This window comes from Lactuca saligna, chromosome 5 (genome assembly GCF_052625555.1).
Source record: "Lactuca saligna cultivar CGN05327 chromosome 5, ASM5262555v1, whole genome shotgun sequence".
NCBI classification, from domain to species: Eukaryota; Viridiplantae; Streptophyta; class Magnoliopsida; order Asterales; family Asteraceae; genus Lactuca; species Lactuca saligna.
Genome location: NC_136421.1, coordinates 222,296,196 through 222,316,114, shown reverse-complemented (window position 1 = coordinate 222,316,114; position 19,919 = coordinate 222,296,196). Strand labels below are relative to the sequence as shown.

The 19,919-nt window shown below is 39.5% G+C and overlaps 1 pseudogene across 1 annotated transcript; it reads right to left on the bottom strand.

The window, feature by feature from the left end:
- Positions 1-429: 429 nt before the first annotated feature.
- LOC145045151 (boron transporter 4-like) lies at positions 430-4,893 on the bottom strand (annotated as a pseudogene). Its single transcript, XR_013681775.1, has 6 exons — positions 4,433-4,893; positions 3,486-3,651; positions 3,237-3,399; positions 2,869-3,157; positions 1,664-2,784; positions 430-1,382 (listed from the first exon to the last, which is right to left on the bottom strand). The product of XR_013681775.1 is annotated as a boron transporter 4-like (transcript).
- Positions 4,894-19,919: the final 15,026 nt, after the last annotated feature.

Sequence of the window (19,919 nt, the reverse complement as noted above, 5' to 3'; positions counted from 1 at the left end):
GCTTAAAATATAACTTCAATAAAGATGCACTAAATCAAGATTCATTTTCTCCCAAGAGTGATGGTGCTCTATCTGCAAATGTATTCTATATTTCCAGGATGCACCATTTCCAAATCAATCACCATCTTTGTTTGTTTAGTCCCAATTCATGTAACAAAAACTTTAAAATTCTATTTCATTCACTCATGTTTTTGTTAAATTGCATGTTATACTTTTGTTTATAACGACTTCGTTTACAGAGAATGCTATGGCTGAGCTTGGAAGGCTTCTTATATATGAAGCATCAAGGGATTGGCTGTTTTTTTTTTTTTTTTTTTTTTTTAGGTTTTTGTAAGTAATAACAATATGCTCTAATCGATTTATTTACTAAAGCATTTTTCTTTTACTTCTTCCTATTACAACAGTTTTGCACTATAAAAATATACTCAATTGTAGCGAAAATACAATGCCTTAATAAGAATTTATTTGATAATACAGTGTTGTAATAGACATAAACGAAAGTAGGATGTTATAATAAACAAATATATCAAAGTCCATTGCAATTTCTTGCTTTAATCATTAATCTAGTATGTTTATTTTTTTGCAGCCTACAATTTCAGGGGAGATTCAGTCCCCACTTGGGCCTGCTACAGTTGAATTTATTGATCCAAGAGAACCTGTAGCAGTTAGTATATCAATTCCTTACATTATGCTTTATTATAAACACTTTCTATTATGTGTGTAAATTTATACAAATACCCTTGTGTTTGCAGGTTGTTCCGAATCTGAGAGTTGGGCTTGCTCTTGCCAGCAACCAAGACATACCACCTAGGTAACTAATTAACTAACTATCAAATGAGATTTAGTATTATAGAAAATCAATGATTAAATGATTTCCTCCTTCCAAAATGAAAAGCAATAACCAATTTATTAATATCAAGATTTCTTAAATTTATCTTAAATATTTAGGTATCTGTTGTGACTTGCCCTCCAGCCCTCCAAAAGCTGAGTGAGAATTATCCAGGTACTAAAACCCATGACACGTGATAAAGGTTATATATGTCTTTTGTGATTTTACTTCTATTATAATTCCTCAGGCTTCATGTATATCCTAATTTTCTAGGAACTGATACAGTAAATTCAATAATTTTTTAGTCGCAAGTTTTGAGGTCTTCATCCAAGTATGTGAAGCCACCCAAAAAAATCCATTATACACGATATATATATATATATATATATATATATATATATATATGTTTAAAGAAATAACAAAACATGGATAAGATTCAAGTCGATATTTAATATTTTTCATTACTTTTTAAATTTAGTTTAGGCCAACCTGATTTACACGCACACCTTTGTTGAGGTCATGAAAGTTGCGTTCAAGGATCCATTTGTAATACCTGACAAATAAACCAATCAGTTAAGTGGCAAGATAACCACTTGAGAATCCAGTAGGGGTAGAATTGGAATAGGATTAATATTACTATTTTTGTAGAGGGGACATTTCAACACAGACAACATTGTTATTTCCTACATTTACCCCTAACAGTAAACTAACATAAGTAGATAATCAAACTAACAACAGAAGATTCAAGCGGAAACAAATTCCATCCATTTGGAAACACTGGAATGGAATCGTCAATTCCAATTTTGAACAAACACAAAATTAAGCTTTACATACCTCTCGCCTACCACGAGTCCCAACATATACAATCATGTTCATATCAGGAAGGCACTTTCTGAACTCTTAGCCAAATTTGCCAAATTTGATAAAGGAACAACAACAAGAATTGGTCCATGAATTTGTTGTGAGTTCTGTGCAGACCTCATAAAAAAAGTTAATCACTTTGTATATAGCAAATTGGCAGAATGATGTGAGAAATTAAAATATATATGAATACCTGAAGGAAACCAATCATAGAAACAGACTGAACTATTTTATTAAGACCCATTTCATCAACTAATATGACATTTATATAATTTCTCCAACAGCAAAGTGAATATTATGAATAAGTGTAGCTTTAAATAAACCAAATAAAATAGTGGTATCTGTATGAAATATCTACTATTTTGACTTTCAAAAGTCAAATTTACCATGTCACAAATTGAGAATATGTCTCAAGTATAAAAGGGTAACATCAACATTTTACAATTTTTGTGATGCTTAGAGTCGCATGTTATGTAAAAAAAAAGTAAGGAAAAGTAAGGAAAATGTTAATATGCATTTTCATATTTGACAGATTTGATATATGATAAGCTAAATAAGGAATTTTGGGTACATATGGAATGGAAAATCACCATCAGTTATAAGAATAGAGATAATAAGCAAATATAAAAACCTACAAAATTAGGGACAAAAACTCATAAGAAGATTTTTTTTGATAAAAATTGCAAAGAAATCACACAATGTCATTTCATCTTCATCATTCTTGCTATCAAATCCATCAATCTCCTGATTATATATACATGTATTTTCTCATGAATGTAGAAAATAATAAAAAAAAAAAAAAAACGATATGCTAAATGAGATACATTATATGAGCACGTACCCTAAGATTCACGATTTCCTCATACTTGGCTGCATCCAGTTCACTCAAATGATAAGGGTGAAACAGTTTTGGTAGAGTGTGTTGTTGTATTGTGATGAGAAGGAAGAATGGAATAGGGAAGAGAATGCCAACGATAGGTATCCATGTCACACCAAAACACGTAAGGAAATAGACAATTTGGAAGATCGTGAACATGAAAATGGTTCTATATGGCACCGATTCAACAAAAGAAGCGTGAACCCTTTCAAGAACCCTGACAAAATTTGATGATGAAACATTGATATAATTAATAAGGATGATTTTCAGTGCAAGAATAAAATGTTAAATCTTAACTCACTTGTATATTCGACTATGGGGAACAAAAATAAATAAGATTCTTTCCCAAAACTGGTTTCCAGGAAGAGTGTCAATGGCTATGTAAGCAAAATAGCCCCATAAAACCGATGTGGGTATCAACGTTATTAAGGGCATGACACATATAGACACTGCTAAGAGAATAAATTGTAAAAAGTTGATGAATCTTTGTTCATTGATGCAATGCTATGGTCAAATAAATAGAGCCCAACTATCATAACTGCTGGGATGAAGGCAGCCAAGATATAAACTGGAGGAACCTTGCCCATGTCCTACAAGTCAATTATAAGAAATTAAAGATTAGGATGCAAGATTTTTCTCCAAAGTAAACAGAAATTTGCAAAAATATACCTTGATTACAGTCCAATGGTATAAAGATTCAAAATCCCATAAGAGTTGGATATAGAGACTTCTAGGAACACCAGATGGAGCTTTGCTTAGTACATAGAGAGTGATGTCCACACTACAACCATCAATGGAACCCCATAGTCTACTATGAAGCTTCTAAGACACCCTGTATTAAGTATTCACAAGAATAACTACATGTTAAGATGATATAGAATATAGCTAAGCCACCAGGTTGCAATAAACTTGATATACCTGTTCCATACAACCAGGATCTTGCTCTCCTACTTCTTAATGCAGTGAATAGAAGTCCAAATGAAAATATAATACCAAGCAATCCATTAGTGTAAAGCCACTGAAATTGATCTTTGGGTGAATTTGGTTCAACAGATTTGGGAGCTTTGAACTCACTCACCTGTTCCTAGTCAACAAAACCAGAATTAATCCAAAACAAACTTGAAATATTTTCTCAAATTATTATCATCGGAACCTTTTTTCTACATGGCTAAATACTTTGATGGCCTCTTGAATGAAAAGTACAGAAATTAACATCCCAAATGTTTCCCCTGCAATCCTTGTGAATCTACTGATAATAGCACAAGCATTAAAAATCACCAAAAGAAACAAGAGTAGGGTTGTCCATGTGTATACCCTACAAAAGTTGTATATACATTAACTAGTTTATAACCCGTGATAACCACGGTTATATAATTAATTAAACTTTCGTATTAAAAAATCAAAATTATTATACAGTTATTTTAGATAAATTATTACTTAAGAGATATTTTTTTAGTTATATAAAATTATAACCGTTGATTTAAATAAATAAATACGTGGAGTTATATCATTTTATAATTTATATTAATTTTATTTTATTTTTTAATCTAATGTTATTAATTTAATATAATTAAAGGGAGAAATTTTAAAATTCGAAATATAAAATGAAGAATCAATTATTAATTTAATAAAATTAGAGTGGTAAATTTAAAATTTGAAATTTGAAATGAATGATTAATAGGTTGACAAGTGGCATGATAAATGATATATAACATTAATGAGGGGTTCTAATTGCATGACACTTGTCAACATGAAATTAAACCTATTCTAATAATAGGGATTACTATCAACATATCCAAAATTGGAAAATGAAAGAATTTGTGAAAACAGGAGACATGGGGTGAAGGGATTTCTAAAAATATTACCATCCTGCCCAAGCTAAGAATAATTGTTAACCCGAATCTAGTATCCCTTTCGCAAAATTATACAAGTATGTATACATAATGATTGTAGGTTCTGCAAATCCAAGTATAAGAAGAGGTTGACCACCAAGAATCGATGGGAAGAGAGACACACAAGATGTGCTTCAGATTTATTTACAGATAGAACTTGAACACAAACCGAGTTGGATGAGGGTACACATCGTCGACAGGGTGAGGGAAGGGAGCATGTATACAACATAGATGTCTTCGTGTAGGGTTTTCCTGTGAATTGATCATCCTGTTGAGAGGGAAGAAGATTTAGGTAAGCACGTGAATGTTAATGGGGGAAGGACGGAGGGTGTTGATACAAAAAACGGATTCCGGAGCCTAAGAGAGAAATGAGAGACATGAGAAGTGGTTTGACGATGGCTGATGGTGTTTTGAGGAGATTAGGGTTTTTAAACACATACAAGGTAAGATCGTAAGTGAAAATAGAGACACGTGTTTGGTCGATGCTGATGATGTAAGAAAATCTAATCTAACGGTGTGAACCTATGAATCAAATACAATCAATGCCTCCGAATGTCTAAAATGATGCCATAAAGTTTATGTTTTAATAATAATTTTAGAGATTCTAATTTTAAAGCAGCGGTTTATATTTTATTTAATGATTTGTTGTTTAATATTTAGTAGAAAATTGAAAGATCCTCTCTTTCATAATTGAAACATTCTTACTCCAAAACATGCTACATGCATATTCACGGATAATAATTTACATTGATAATATTTGTTTACAAACGACCGGATACAAACCGACTATTACAAAGTGTTATATATTACATAACTACCCAAGAATCTATTATTCATATACATACATGAGTACAAAATTCAATAATTTCAAACTATTCAAAATCTTCTATCAATATATAATTATACCGGTTGCTTATTTCCTGCAATTGTTAAACACTGAGAAGGTAAGCAGTGATGCTTAGTAAGTTCAATAATAGATACAATATAACGTTATGCCATATATATACATCAATATGGCAGAAGCAAAGAGGAACAAAAAACACATATGTGAATCATGCGACAAGATTTCCATATCAATTGATGATTTGATTCGATGATATACAATCAACGAGACATACTAATTTTCCAACACTTGATATACATCAATAACGCTTTGGCCCAAATGGCACAGAAGACATATAATCTCTTAATTAAACATTTTGCTAGCTTTTAACCTTATCTTAGCATTCTATCAATGCCAAAGTGATGCTTATGTCGTACACTTCATGGACAAAGGCTACATACATGTACCCAAGTGATGCTTATGCTATACACTTCATGGTCTAAGGTATAGCTCATTATCTAACATTCTAATCTCCTGCCAATGCCATAAGGGTAGAATTCATTCTCTTATGAGACATGCTCTACACGGCCAGAGGCTACATACTAATACCACTGTAAATCTAAGTCCTTCCATTTTTCACATGGTTAAAGATATGGCTTTACTACCATAATAGCAAGAAATATGTAACGCCCTGAACCTAGCAGGTATATTTCGAAACCTGCCTTCTTTTGATTATTATCTTTGATAGTCCTCGGAGAAATTATGTTGAGTTCCGGGGAGTATGGGGATAAAGTTGAAACTTTGGGCCAAGGAGGGAGTACGTTAAGCGTACATAAGAGTACGCTGGGTGGAGAGTGAGTTAGTACGCATCAGCTAAAAACCCTCATGTTCGAGGTTGAGACTATATAAACACCCTTATTGCTCATTCTTTTTCCTTACCTTAGCCTCCATACCTCAAAGAACACCCTAAAACCCTAGTTTGTGTGTGGAGAGTGAGTTAGTGTGCATATTTAGCTTTGGAGATTGGAGGTATTGCACCAAGAAGCTAGAGGAGGAAAGCAAGGCCTTAGATCTGAAGATGGGTTATACCATTAGAGCTCCATAAGGTAAAAAGATTGAAACTTTATGCTTAATTACTTTAGATCTAGACATTTTAGCTTTATAAAGGTCTTATGGTCCCTAGATTTCCCAAGATGATGCATGTGAAGTCCTAGACAAAACAAGTTGTCCTTTCAGACGTTTGGAGAGGCCCTAAGTGATAAAAATCGTTCCTTTATGGCCTTGAATCATTGTTATGACGTTTGTTACCCCATGTGAGTTTTATAACCATGCTATTGACCTAGGCTTCCTGTAACAACGTTCTTCAGGCGTTGGAATGTTATGACGTTTTTCACCCCATACCTGCTGGTCTAACTGTAGCTAACAGTTTAGGTGCGGGATTTTCAATCCCGTATAAATCTATACACAAGTATCACGCTCTCCCTACAATAGATTATGGTATATAATACATGACTTTAACGACATACTTGAAAGTACGTGAAGTTGAATGTCTCACAAAACTTAGTATCAAATAGATTTACGTATGAAAAGCCCATTTGTTCTTGTATATGAAAGTATTTCCTTGATATAGTACTTATAGTATGTCAAATCTCATGATTTCCTTGTAAACTATACCTATTATAGTTTTTCCAAAAGTGTATTTCGTTTGTATGGTAAACCCTAGTGTAATATCGACTTTGTACGTAAAGCATAACATTTGTAATAACATTATTGAACATTTATACTCAAAATATAAATAAAGTGTTTGATATTTATATAACAACATGTTTCATTTCAAAATGGACAAAGTGTTATTGTGATATGTTGCATGAGAACGTTTTCGTATGATATTTATAAATCACATATGATTGATTATATAACAAAAAGTATAGCAAAAAGGTTGATGTTTTTCACACGAGAATAATTGTGTGTTTACTTGTATTCCCCCCCCCCCCCCCCCCCCCAAAGTATTTACAAAGCATTTGAAAACATAGTTGTAGGGCTATGAGCTCACTTGATAGATTGAAGAAGGTTAGTTGAAGAAGATGAGACTTAACCCAGGCAGTACTTCGACTGAAAAGAAGTCAATTTCTCAAAAATCTCAGGACTTCGGGACCTACGTCGTGTGCTAGGGTTGTTATCGAGGCTTCGGGGTGGTCTCAGGATGCTTAACACAGAGTAGAAGTGGGAGACAAGATAGAAATGAGTAGCCAAACTCGGAAGACTTCAATTCCTATATATGGGCTAAAAATCGAAGTTCACGTCGTGAGTTTTACCAATTCACGTCATGAGTTTGTCCCGATTCGCTCATGACATGCGTCATCTGTCAAATGGATTTGAAATGGTCAGTCAGACAGTTCATGACGTGAACTCTGACAAGTCTGACTCAGCGCCGAAACTCGTGCCTCGAACTTCAGAAGTTCATATCTTTCCCATAGGAGCTCCTTTTTCGATGTTCTTTATATCCAACCGTAGGTGAGATTATGCTTTACAACTCTCATTTAGACTTTGTTGGCTAATTTTGATTTTATTTTTAATATTATATTTTTAACAGGCCGTGATAGGAAAAGTCCGTTAAAAATCCATAACTTCTTCATCCGGTGTCCGTCTTCGTCAGACTTTTTACCGTTGTAATACCATTGATGAGATCTTCGATTCCCATTTAGGCCATGTTATCAAAAAGTCTCTCGATCATGATTTCGAGTTTTTAGTTGTCTACTGTTATGTCAAGAACTTCGAAAAATCATAATTTCCTTATATGAAGTTAGATTTGGGCGTTCTTTTTATGTATGTTTACGGTTTTGGGATATCTACAACATTCATTTAGGTGCTGTTTGATTTTCTGAAGCAAAAATTCATGAAGTCTGCGGACCACCTCTGCAACCCTCTGCAGTAGAAGAGGTGGACCAAACGGTTGCAGACTATAATAAGAAGCGTGTTTGTTTTTTTAACATCTGCATACTGCTGCAGATATTAAAAAATTAAAATAAACTAATTTTATAAACCGAAAATAGCTTTTTAATACGTAAAATTTAATAATGTATAACATTTCGGTAAAAATTAATGATATTTCAGTAAAAAAGAATGATATTTCAACAAAAAATAAAAATATTTTAGTAAAAAATAATGATATTTCATCAAGAAATTATCATTATTGAATATAAAAAAAATGAAAAATAAATTCAATAAGAATAAACGAAAAAAAAAACGGAAAAAAATGTGAAATAAAATTTTAATAACATATAATCAAAATTTCAGCAATAAAAAAAGAAGAAGAAGAGGTTGGAAGAGGTTAGATGAGGCAGTACAAGTGCTGCGCCAAACAGAGCCTGCGCAGAGGTTTTTGACTCAAAAGACTTCTAAAAAACAAACAGCTGCGAGATGAAAAGTGTTGCGCGTGTGCTGCGCCGCGCAACAGTAAGAGGTTTGAAGAGGTTTTTTCCAAAAAACAAACAGCACCTTAGACACCTAAGGTTGAAAAGTATTTTATTGAAATTTCTCGTTTTATGTTTAACAGTGTTTTACCGGTATTGTCGCGTATCTTCGATCGGTCATAACTTCTTCGTTATAACTCGGATTTTAGTGTTCTTTATACTTTTGGAAACCTAGTTATAATCTCTATCACTTTATTTGTCCCAATAGAGACTTTTGAACATTTTATTTTTGACGATTTTTACATTATATCAAAAGATATTACAATTCTTGACTTTTTAGGTCATTACATTGATTCGAAATATCGGGTTGTCACAACGATGCCAATTATTAAATCGAAAACATGTAAATAAATACAGACCATGTAAATAATATTTTATTAAATACATATAATCACATTTAATTATATGTATCTAATCATATATGATTTACGTAGACAATATTCATTTTTGCATTCTCGATTCACTAATTTTTTACGTGTATTTAATCAAATGTGATTATATGTATTTAATAACATATAAATCATATATGATTCGATACATATAATCACATGTGACTCAATACATATAATCACATGTGATTATTTACAAGAGAAAACCTAATGAATCAAAAACACAATAATAAATCTTTGTAGGTGGGGGTGATGTCGGCAGGGTGGTGGTGGGTGGGTGGGTGGTTGCAAGTGGTGGTGATTGTGATGGGTGGTGGTTTTGGTCGGTGGTGGGTGGGTGTGGGTAGTGGTGGTTATTCATTTTTGCTTTTGTGATTATATGAATCTAATCACATATGATTAAATACATATAATCACATGTGATTATAATAATCTAATCACATATAATTTATGTGGACAAATTCATTTTTGCTTTGTCGATTCAATAGTTTTTCTCATGTATTTTATCACATGAGATTATATGTATAATCGTATGTGATTAAGTACATTAGCACAACTATTGAATCGAGAAGGAAAAATGCATCTTGTCCACCTCAAATCATATATCTATTTTACCTTATAAAGCATATTTGGTGTAACATCCAAAATTTCAAACAAATTTAAACTTTTAAAAACATGTCAAGTTCATCAAAATATTTAAAATTTGTTTTCAAAACATTGTTTATCAGAGTCTTGTCCTTAAAAATAACATAATAGGAGGAGCTGTACGATCACGCCTTGGCCTTGCCGCGATCCCCTGATGTACCTGAAACAATGAACTTGTAACAGCCCGGAATTTCCAGGTATTTATTATTGGTTTATTTTTGGAAATTGTCGGCGAGTTGGAGCCCAAACTCGCCGAGTAGGATCGCGGTATTGGGCACGGGTTCGCGTTTGGACTCGGCGAGTCCAAGAGTGGACTCGGCGAGTCCACGCTGTGTGGTGAAACCCTAATTCCCGGGGTTTGAGACCTATTTAAAGGGTCTTATGGTCGTCATTTGTGCTCACCAACCCATAGAGACAAACCCTTGAGTGCTTGAACGTTTTGAGAGAGAAAGGAAGCATTTCTTGACCTTGTGTGTGTTATTTAGCAAAGAAGGAGGAGGTTCTAGACAAGAGGAAGCAAAGGAGGTTGCTATACTGTGGATTTGAAGCTTAGATCATCAAACTAGAGTTATGATTTCGGCTCATCTTCTGTTTTGTGAAGTATAATTGGATTTAGGGTTTCTTGTGGTCATTATTGGGTTGATTTGATGCCAAATAGTTCCCTTCTTGTGTTGAGGCTCTGGATCTGGATCCATAGAGGTCCAGAGAGCCTCACTCATCAAGCTTTATGTATAGCAATGGAGATTATGACCTTGAGTTGTAGTATTTGGGACAAAAGCATCATATATGGTCATATAGATATTGTATGTGCATCAAGATAGTGACTTTACGTGCTAAATAAGCTTGGAAGGACTGGATCTATGGGTTAATGGACCGGATCTGACCTTATGAGCAAGTTTGAGTCATTGCATGGTACGGACTCGCCGAGTCCGAAGAACAGACTCGGCGAGTAGTATGAATATTGCCCCGACCACTCAGCGAGTGGTCTTGCCGAGTTGGGGAGGGTTGACTCAGCGAGTCAGGGGGAGTCAGAGTGGACATGTGGACTGAATCAAGCTGGACTCACCGAGTTGTTCTTGAGACTCAGCGAGTTGAGTCATGGTGGCCCCACAACTCATGCCAGGTGGAACTCGTCGAGTTAGGAGAATACTCGACGTGTCAAGGGAGGATTCCAGGAAAATTAGTGTATACGGTCAGACTCACCGAGTCGCTATAGTGCACTCGCCGAGTCCGGTCAAAGTTGACCGTTGACCATTGACCAGCGTTGACCTAAGTTGACTTGTTAAGGGGTAGTCAACCTTAGTTGGGAAAGTGTTAATTAGAGATGTATTGTGCTATAGGAGGACTATAGCTTGGGAGATCGAGCACTAGTGATTTCAGGATTTACAAATTACCGAGACACGCAAGGTGAGTCTTCTCACTATACTTTACCTTGAGTAGGTAACCAGAGTTATGTGATAGAGTATTTGTATGTTATGTATGTTATGTGTTGTACTGCATTATTTCTATGTGATTTATGCTGTGCATGTTTACAGAGTTAGAACCTGAGGGTTCATAGAGTTTGGGTGCACGGACCCACAGAGTTATAGCCTTAAGTGGCTAATATGTGTTATATGTGGTATTTTGGGGAACTCACTAAGCTTTGTGCTTACAGTGTTTGATGTTATTGTTTCAGGTACTAGTGACGACCGCAGGAAGGCGCCGGCTTGATCCGTACACACGCATGGAGTTTATGCATTTGAGATCTTGGGATTTTGTAATACTTGGATTAAATATTTAAATGTGATTGTTTTTCTGAATATTAAATGAATTATATATTTTATAAAATTTATAAAAAAAATTGCTTTGAAATTTACGATGTTAAAATTTGGTATCAGAGCCTTGGTTTGAGGGATTCGGGTACACCTTCGGGAGTATTTGAACTCAAACTGAGGATTTGGAAAATATTTTCAAAAGAGAACCATATTTTTTCTAAAAGTAAAGGATTTTTAAAAAAATTCAAAGAAGAAACGTGTGTACGATCAGTCAGCGCCCGAACGGTGATTTCCCAAAATACCCTTATATTATGTGTTTATGAAAAATCGATATGATGTATTCTCTTGCTAGAGTAGGCTAGGTATTCTTATTAGTACTAGAGTGCCCTGATTTGTGATGCCTTAGCCTAGGGAGATGTGAACTGCTATGAGATGCTTGAGAGTGAATAAGTAGCAACGAGGAGCTTATGAGAGATCTGTTAGAGAGTGATAGAGTACTTGGAATTTGGGATCCGAAGAGGAGGATTTGGGGTGTGTACTGAGACGGTGTGGATAGTAGTATTGGGCCCGTACTACTGAAAGCACTGGGGCGGTGCACTGTCCAACTAAGAATCTTCGGAATACCAAGGATCAAGGAGGGATGAGTTGTCGAGTGTGAGTATGCTCGAGCGGATTCTAATTTATCGTATGTTGTATTTCAGAGGTTGATCATGGTGAGGACACATCATATGCCGGAGGGTGTCGGGGCTAGTGATGAGGAGATCCGACAGATCATTCATGAGGAGGTGGTTGCGGTCATCAGGGCAGAGATACCAGAGATGTTCAGGTCTATTAAGACCGCGCTGATTGAGACCTTCGACGAGCGTTATGCCGCTCTTTCTGAGGCTGCGGTTGTGGCAGCCACTGCAGCTGTTGCTGCTGCTAGGCCGTAGGGTGGCGATGCGTTGCTGTTTCGGGAGTTCAGCAACACGAAACCACCGGAGTTTGATGGGACCCAGGACCTGGTGGCGGCTATGAGATGGATTTCTGACATAGAGGGGTGTTTCTTCACTTGCTCATCTCCTGAGCATTTGAGAGTATGGTTCGCGCTGAACCAGCTTCGCTTGGGAGCGAAGGACTGGTGGAAGTTTGTCACAGCACACTTTTCGCCTGCTGAGCTTGCGACAGTGACCTGGGAGAGGTTCACTTCCATGTTCCGAGATGAGTACGTTCCCCAGGTGGAGAGGGAGCGTTTGGCCCAGGAGTTTCTGACCTTCAAGCAGGGCATTGAGTCTGTTACGGTGATTACCAGGATGTTTCACGAGAGGGCGATGTTCTGCCCTGAGCACGTGTCCACTGAGCAGGCACGTATGAGTCGGTATTTGAGTATCTTGAGACGAGACATTCGGGAGTTCGTGGTGATCTCCTCATACCGGACATTTGCTGAGCTTCAGGAAAATGCCCAGAAGAGGGAGATCGAGCTGGAGACTCAGGCTAGGGAGGAGGCTGAGTCTCATGGGAGGGATCGGCGACCGACACAATTCCAGCCAGCAGCCAAGCGGGCCAAGCCCGCTGATCCCAAATCAGGGAGCTAGAAGGGCCGCACTTGTGGAAAGTGCGTCAAGGGTCATGATGGAGTGTGTAGAGCGGGATCTTGCTACAAATGTAGCAAGGAGGGGCACATGGCCAAGGACTGCCCCAAGGGGTTTGCAGTATGTTTTCACTGCAACTAGACCGGACACCGGAAGCGGAGTGTCCGCAGTTGCGGGGATCAACTCAGGGAGCACCTCAGGGATCTGCCCCTGCCGCCATTAGAGCTACCGGGAGTGGGCCAGTGAAGGCCGAGGCGCCGAGGGCACGTGGGAGAGCGTTTCAGTTAACCGCGGAGGAGGTCCGCGCAACGCCCGATGTCGTGGCTGGTATGTATTCTTTCGTGTATTTATTATAATGGTGAGATATTATGCTCATATTATGTTATGCGTAGGTACTTTTCTTGTGAATTCTGTACATGCCTTGGTATTATTTGACTCGAGTGCGAGTCGGTCCTTCGTTTCTTTGGCTTTTAGTCAGCACATCAGTGTTAGTCGCGAGGCGCTGAGTCGGCCTCTGAGAGTTTCCATAGCTGAAGAGAAGGCAATATATGCCACAGAGGTGATCCGTGGGTGTGTACTCGAGATTTTCGGTGTTGAGTTCCCGATTGATTTGGTTCCTATTGCCATGGGGGATGTTTGTGTCATCGTGGGCATGGACTGGTTGAGCAAGTTCGGGGCGGTTATCGACTGCGAGCGACAGCTAGTGACCATACGAGACCCTAGTGGGGGAGTTCTTACAGTGTACGTCGAGGGTACCTGTTCTGGATCAGCGTTTTGTTCAGCCGCTAGGGTGAGACAATGCATACAGCAGGGCTATAAGGGTTTTGTGGCGTACGTGTCAGATACGCGGGTTGATTCCATGAGGCCTAGGTCAGTGGAGGAGGTTCCTATAGTGCGAGAGTTCCCGGATGTCTTTCCAGAGGAGTTGTCGGGGGTGCCTCCCGTGAGGCAAGTAGAGTTCGGTATTGATTTGGTCTCGGGGGCCGCGCCTATCGCTAAGGTGCCTTATCATCTTGCACCTCCAGAGATGCAAGAGTTATCCTCACAGCTTCAGGAGCTGCTGGGGAAAGGGTTTATTCGGCCGAGTAGCTCGCCGTGGGGAGTGCCCATTCTGTTTGTAAAGAAGAAGGATGGTTCACACCGGATGTGCATTGATTACCGGGAGTTGAACAAGCTGACGGTCAAGAACCGTTACCCGTTGCCGAGGATTGACGATCTGTTCGACCAGTTGTAGGGGGCATCTTGGTTCTCCAAGATCGATTTGAGGTCTGGATACCATCAGGTGAGGGTGCGAGATGAGGACATCCAGAAGACAGCGTTTAGGACGCATTATGGGCAGTATGAGTTTGTGGTGATGCCTTTCGGGCTCACCAATGCTCCGGCAGTGTTCATGGATCTCATGAACCGGGTGTGCAGGCCGATGTTGGATCGGTCGGTGATCGTATTTATTGATGACATTTTGGTATATTCGAGATCTAGGGAGCAGCATGAGGAGCATTTGAGGGAGATCCTCGGAGTTCTGAGATCGGAGAGGCTTTATTCCAAATTCTCCAAGTGTGATTTTTGGTTGCGAGAGGTCCAGTTCCTAGGATATCTTGTTAACCATGATGGGATATTGGTTGACCCAGCCAAAGTGGAGGCAGTGATGAGTTGGGAGGTGCCGAGGTCACCCTCCGAGATCAGGAGTTTTCTAGGGTTGGCCGGTTATTATCAGAGATTTATCAGGGATTTCTCTAAGATCGCGGTGCCACTCACTAGGTTGACCCGAAAGGGTGTTGCTTTTTCATGGGTCCCTGAGCAGTAGGCCTCCTTTGAGACGCTTCGCCAAAGGTTATGCGAGGCCTCGATGTTAGCCCTCCTAGAGGGAATGGAGGACTTTGTTGTATACTGTGATGCATCTATTTTGGGGTTGGGAGCGGTATTGATGCAGAGAGGGCATGTGATAGCGTATGCATCGAGGCAGTTGAAGCCTCATGAGTCGAGGTATCCCACCCATGACCTAGAGTTAGGGGCAGTGGTGTTCGCCCTCAAGATTTGGCGCCATTATTTGTATGGGGTTCGGTGTACGATATACACAGACCATAAGAGTCTGAAGTATTTGATGGATCAACCCAACCTAAATATGCGGCAGAGGAGGTGGTTGGATGTGGTTAAGGATTATGATTGTGAGATCTTGTACCATCCGGGCAAGGCTAATGTGGTAGCCGACGCTCTGAGTCGTCTGGCAGAGAGCGCCTCGTTGCGAGGTGTATGTTTGTGTTTGACCGTGATGACTCCAGTGATGGACACCATTCGAGGAGCACAGGCTGAGGCAGTGAGGTCGGAAAACCAAAAGAGAGAGTGAGTTGTTGGATTGGTATCGGAGTTCGTTACCGATGGTCGGGGGCTTATGACTTTTCAGGGGCGTATTTGGGTACCGTTCGTGGGAGGTGCGCGTGCCATTTTGATGGAAGAGGCTCATCGGTCGAAATTCTCGATCCATCCTGGGGCCACTAAGATGTATTTGGATTTGAGGAGGGAGTACTGGTGGCCCTGTATGAAGAGAGATGTTGCGTGGTTCGTTGAGAGGTGCTTAACCTGCGGTAAGGTTAAGGCCGAACATTAGAGACCGCGTGGTAAGTTGCATCCATTGGAGGTTCCCGAATGTAAGTGGGAACAAATCACCATGGATTTTATCACCAAATTGCCAATGACTGCTCGGGGAGTTGATGCAATTTGGGTGATTGTGGACAGGTTGACGAAGAGCGCTCACTTCCTTACCATCAGTGAGAGTTCTTCCGCAGAGAAGTTAGCAGAGATATATGTGAGGGAAGTGGTATCTCGGCATGGGGTGCCGATCTCGATTGTCTCCGACCGGGATGTGCGCTTCACTTCCAGATTCTGGAAGAAGTTCCATGAGGAGTTAGGTACTAGGCTGCATTTTAGTATCGCATATCACCCTCAGACAGACGGACAGAGTGAGCGGACGATTCAGACCCTTGAGGACATGCACCGAGCATGTGTATTGGATTTCGGGGGAAGTTGGGATACGTATTTGCCGTTGGCCGAGTTTTCTTACAACAACAGCCATCATTCGAGCATCGGTATGCCACCCTTTGAGCTGTTGTACGGGAGGAAGTGTCAGACCCCCATTTGCTGGGGAGAAGTCGGGCAATGCGTTATGGGCAACACTGAGATAGTGCTTCAGACGATAGAGCAGATCCAGCAGGTCAGACAGAGGTTACTGACTGCTCAGAGTCGACAGAATAGTTATGTGGACAGACACTGGTCTGAACTTGAGTTCCAGGTCGGTGATTTTGTGCTCCTGAAGGTCTCTCCTTGGAAGGGAGTGATCCGATTCAGGAAGAGAGGCAAGTTGGGGCCCCGATATATCGGACCATTTTGGGTAGTCGCGAGGGTAGGCAGGGTAGCCAATCGCTTAGATTTTCCAGCAGAGTTGGGGCAGATTCACGACACTTTCCATGTGTCACAATTGCGGAAGTGTATAGCCGATGAGTCGGCAGTGGTTCCATTAGATGATATTCAGGTGGATGCGAGCCTGAATTATGCTGAGAGACCAGTGTCCATCAGAGATTGGAAAATCAAAGTTCTGAGGAACAAGGAGGTACCTTTGGTTCTGGTTCAGTGGCAGCACCGGAAAGGGTCCGAGATGACGTGGGAACCAGAGGGGGAAATGCGAGAGCTGCATCCGGAGTTATTTGAAGAGTGAGACTTCGAGGGCGATGTCTAGTTCTAGTGGGGGAGAATTGTAACAGCCCGGAATTTCCAGGTATTTATTATTGGTTTATTTTTGGAAATTGTGAGTGGACTCGGCGAGTTGGAGCCCAAACTCGCCGAGTAGGATCGTGGTATTGGGCACAGGTTCGCGTCCGGACTCGGCGAGTCCACGCTGTGTGGTGAAACCCTAATTCCCGGGGTTTGAGACCTATTTAAAGGGCCTTATGGCCATCATTTGTGCTCACCAACCCATAAAGAGAAACCCTTGAGTGCTTGAATGTTTTGAGAGAGAAGAAAGCATTTCTTGACCTTGTGTGTGTTATTTAGCAAAAAAGGAGGAGGTTCTAGACAAGAGGAAGCAAAGGAGGTTGCTATACTGTGGATTTGAAGCTTAGATCATCAAACTAGAGGTATGATTTCGGCTCATCTTCTGTTTTGTGAAGTATAATTGGATTTAGGGTTTCTTGTGGTCATTATTGGGTTGATTTGATGCCAAATAGTCCCCTTCTTGTGTTGAGGCTTTGGATCTGGATCCATAGAGGTCCAGAGAGCCTCACTCATCAAGCTTTATGTATAGCAATGGAGATTATGACCTTGAGTTGTAGTATTTGGGACAAAAGCATCATATATGTGTTGGATAAGGTGTCTAAGTCCATAACTATTTCTGGTATGTACTTGACCCGACCCGACATGGTCCATTTGGGTTGCATGGCACCATGCAATTGGAGAGACTAAATGAGAGAAATAACACTTGGAGATTATTAATATATTATAAGTTCTAATATATTAATAATATTATTTGATTAGTTTGATCAATAATTAATTTAGAATTAATTAAGTGATCAAAAGAGAACTAATTAAATATATGGGTTGATTATGTAAATCATCCATATCTTGTATAGTGGGCTAAGAGGCTCCATGGATTATCAAGTTGGGTTCCACCCATAGGATGCACTCCTTACCATCGTGCTATGATCAATTCCGCATGACATATCACATGAACAAGGAAGAGGTCACCCTCAGCAAACTTCAGGGACTTCTCAAGACCGCAAAAACAGGTCTTAAGGGGAAGTCGGTTGCTATCACTCCTACTCCAAACTCAACTCCGGTTTTGGCAATTGGGAAAAGTCGAGGGAGGAAGAGAAAGAGATCTTCGAAGGGTACCAAGGCCCGGACCCTTGATGGCTCTTCTTCAAGTGGAACCAAGAAAGGTTTCATCACTCCCTCTTCTAACCCAAAAGAGGCTGAATTCTTCTATTGCCATGAAAAGGCTCATTGGAAGTGGAACTGCCCAAAGTACCAGCAGGATGTGAAGGATGGGAAAGTCAAACCCAACCATGCAGGTATTTTCTCTATCATTTCTAATAACTCACCCCATTCTAAATCTTGGGTCCTTGATACCGGTTGTGGTATTCATATTTGTTGTGACTTGTAGGGACTAAGAAGAAGTGAGGATGTGGAGCAAGGAAGAATAAACTTGATCATGGGGAATAGGAAAGTTTCACCTGTCACCAAGATTGGAGTTTATACTTTATCGCTAAGTAGTGGGTTTAGTTTAGATTTGAATAAATATTGTTACTCGCCAGGAATGGCAAGAAATATTATTTCCTTTCATGCTTTGTACAAACAAGGGTTTACCTTTTCGTTTAATAATGAAGTTGGTTCTATTGATGCTTTCTTTAATAATGTTCTTTATTTTAAAGCATTACCCTGTGATGGTGTGTATGAAGTTGTATCTGTTGTAGATAATTTAGGAAATAATGTTTTGTGTATTGATTCTACTAATAATAATAACTTGGATAAAGCATCATTATGGAATTGTCGTCTTGGACATATAAGCAAGAAACGCATAGGCCTACTCCAAAAGGATGGAGTCTTGGAGTCGTTTGACCTAAAGTCAGATGATAGTTGCGAATCATGCTTACTTGGAAAAATAACAAAGTCACCCTTCACAGGCTCGTGTGAAAGGGGTGAAGGTTTATTGGACCTTGTACACACGGATGTGTGTGGACAATTCAAACATGCCACAAGGGATGCTAATCGTTATTATTTGACTTTTACTGATGATTACAATAGATATGGATATGTCTACTTAATCAAACATAAGTTAGAGACTTTCGAGAGGTTTAAGGAATTTAAACAGGAAGTCGAGAATCAATTGGGCAGGAACATTAAGATGCTTCAATCCGATCGAGGAGGTGAGTATCTTAGTTTAGAGTTCCTCGACTATCTTGGGGAATGTGGGATTGTCTCACAATTGACACCTCCCAGGACACCACATTTGAATGGTGTAGCTGAGAGGCGTAATCAAACCTTGTTAGATATGGTTCATTCCATGATGAGTCGAGCTACGCTACCAATCTCATTCTGGGGGTATGCCTTAGAGATTGCCGCCCATATTCTTAATCTAGTCCCTACAAAGAAAGTTGCCAAAACTCCTCACGAGATGTGGACTGGTAAAGTACCTAAACTAGACCACATCAAGATTTGGGGTTGCAAGGCTTTCGTGAGACGTGAGACTCATGATAAGCTCGAACCTCGAAGTGAGAGGTGTATTTTCATCGGCTACCCACAGCAATCCTTTGGTTACCTCTTCTACACACCTAGTGACAATGTGGTCTTTGTAGCAAGAAGAGGAGTCTTTCGAGAAAAAGAGTTTATAAGCCAAGGAGACAGTGGGAGGCAAATTGATCTTGAAGAAATTCAAGAGTCAAGTGGTGAAGGAACTTCAAACTCTAGCCCTCAACTTGAGGAGGAAACTCCTGTTGAGCCAATTGACGAATCTGTACCTCTGAGGCGTTCCACGAGAGTTAGGGTGCACCTGAGCATTACTATGGATTCCATATTACTGCAGAAGGTGAGACACTTATTAGTGATGGGACACTAGTAAGTCAAGATGACCCTAACAACTACGAGGAAGCCATGGCAGACCCCGAGTCTGCTAAATGGAAAGAGGCTATGGATAGAGAGATACAATCCATGTATGACAATCAAGTTTGGAATTTGGTTGAAAATGTACCAGGTCGTAAGACGGTGGGGTGCAAATGGATCTTCAAGAAGAAGACCAACATGGATGGTAATGTACACA